The sequence below is a fragment of the Pantherophis guttatus genome, unplaced genomic scaffold (genome assembly GCF_059756535.1).
Source record: "Pantherophis guttatus breed Tessera unplaced genomic scaffold, ASM5975653v1 scaffold_29, whole genome shotgun sequence".
Taxonomy (NCBI): Eukaryota; Metazoa; Chordata; class Lepidosauria; order Squamata; family Colubridae; genus Pantherophis; species Pantherophis guttatus.
Window position 1 is genome coordinate 90001 of NW_028269844.1, and position 2500 is coordinate 92500.

Below are 2500 nucleotides of genomic sequence, written 5' to 3' on the forward strand. Positions count from 1 at the left end.
GGCACAGCCCGGCACAGCGCGGTCGGCTTGCCGGCGGTCGGGGACCCGGTAGACCGGTACCCCTACGAGTTCTGAAAACGCAGTCGCCAGAAATCTCCGCGCACCTGGCGGACCCGGCCTTGGGATCCCCATCGACGTGGGGCTTCTAGGCCTCGGCGGCCGGGAAACGGCGGGAGTCCCGGATGCCGACGCCGGCCGGGCCCGCCGACTCTCTCCCCTCGCCGCCTTCGGAGTAGACCGGGGTGGGAACGCTCCACTTTGGCGCAGCCGGGCCCCGGCCAGGGAGAGCCGCCGGTCCACCGCTCAGGGGCCCGGCGAGCCCGGCGGGGCGGAAGGGGATCCCGGCTCCGGGGCCGCGGGCCTCGGTCGGGGACCCCCGCCGTCGCGTCGGTGCCCGCGCCGGGCCCCGGGGGTGCCCGCGCCGGGCAGACGGCCGGGTCTACCGGGACGGCCTTGGGCGGGTCCGGCTTACCGGGGCCCCGGCCGGATCACTCTTTCCGTTTCCCCCGCCGCGATGGAACTAGGGGATCCCGGCTCCGGCGCCGCGGGCCTCGGTCGGGGACCCCCGCCGTCGCCTCGGTGACAGCGCCGGGCCCCGGGGGTGCCCGCGCCCGGCATCCGTCCCGGTCTACCGGGGCCTCGGCCGGATCAGTCTTTCCGTTTCCCCCGCCGCGATGGAGGTACGGGATCCCGGCTCCGGCGCCGCGAGCCTCGGTCGGGGACCTCCCCCTTCGCCTCGGTGCCAGCGCCGGGCCCCGGGGGTGCCCGCGCCGGGGAGACGGCCGGGTCTACCGGGGCCCCGGCCGGATCACTTTCCGTTTCCCCCGCCGCGATGGAGGTACGGGATCCCGGCTCCGGCGCCGCGGGCCTCGGTCGGGGACCTCCCCCTTCGCCTCGGTGCCCGCGCCGGGCCCCGGGGGTGCCCGCGCCGGGGAGACGGCCGGGTCTACCGGGGCCTCGGCCGGATCAGTCTTTCCGTTTCCCCCGCCGCGATGGAGGTACGGGATCCCGGCTCCGGCGCCGCGAGCCTCGGTCGGGGACCTCCCCCTTCGCCTCGGTGCCAGCGCCGGGCCCCGGGGGTGCCCGCGCCGGGGAGACGGCCGGGTCTACCGGGGCCCCGGCCGGATCACTTTCCGTTTCCCCCGCCGCGATGGAGGTACGGGATCCCGGCTCCGGCGCCGCGGGCCTCGGTCGGGGACCTCCCCCTTCGCCTCGGTGCCAGCGCCGGGCCCCGGGGGTGCCCGCGCCCGGCAGCCGTCCCGGTCTACCGGGGCCTCGGCCGGGTCAGTCTTTCCGTTTCCCCCGCCGCGATGGAGGTACGGGATCCCGGCTCCGGCGCCGCGGGCCTCGGTCGGGGACCTCCCCCTTCGCCTCGGTGCCAGCGCCGGGCCCCGGGGGTGCCCGCGCCGGGGAGACGGCCGGGTCTACCGGGGCCCCGGCCGGATCACTTTCCGTTTCCCCCGCCGCGATGGAGGTACGGGATCCCGGGTCCGGCGCCGCGAGCCTCGGTCGGGGACCCCCGCCGTCGCCTCGGTGCCCGCGCCGGGTCCCGGGGGTGCCCGCGCCGGGGAGACGGCCGGGTCTACCGGGGCCCCGGCCGCATCACTTTCCGTTTCCCCCGCCGCGATGGAGGTACGGGATCCCGGCTCCGGCGCCGCGGGCCTCGGTCGGGGACCTCCCCCTTCGCCTCGTTGCCAGCGCCGGGCCCCGGGGGTGCCCGCGCCCGGCAGCCGTCCCGGTCTACCGGGGCCTCGGCCGGGTCAGTCTTTCCGTTTCCCCCGCCGCGATGGAGGTACGGGATCCCGGCTCCGGCGCCGCGGGCCTCGGTCGGGGACCTCCCCCTTCGCCTCGTTGCCAGCGCCGGGCCCCGGGGGTGCCCGCGCCCGGCAGCCGTCCCGGTCTACCGTGGCCTCGGCCGGGTCAGTCTTTCCGTTTCCCCCGCCGCGATGGAGGTACGGGATCCCGGCTCCGGCGCCGCGGGCCTCGGTCGGGGACCTCCCCCTTCGCCTCGGTGCCAGCGCCGGGCCCCGGGGGTGCCCGCGCCCGGCAGCCGTCCCGGTCTACCGGGGCCTCGGCCGGGTCAGTCTTTCCGTTTCCCCCGCCGCGATGGAGGTACGGGATCCCGGCTCCGGCGCCGCGGGCCTCGGTCGGGGACCTCCCCCTTCGCCTCGGTGCCAGCGCCGGGCCCCGGGGGTGCCCGCGCCCGGCAGCCGTCCCGGTCTACCGGGACGCTCGCTCGGGCGGGACCGGTTTACCCGGGCCTCGGCCGGACTGGAGTGTTTCGGTTTTCTGCTTCTCTGCCAGGATGGCTGCGAGGGGTTGATTTAAATAGCTGGTTTGACGTGAAAAGCTTCCCTTCAAGTGAAAAGTTTGTTCCAATTTCTGCCATCTTCCTTCCTCAAAAGTTTTGGGTGTAGCTTTCCCAGAGGAACCTCTCGTAGGCCTATCATTTCTGATCTTAACTTCCCTCATTTATTCCATATTTTCCTTCCTCTTGCCG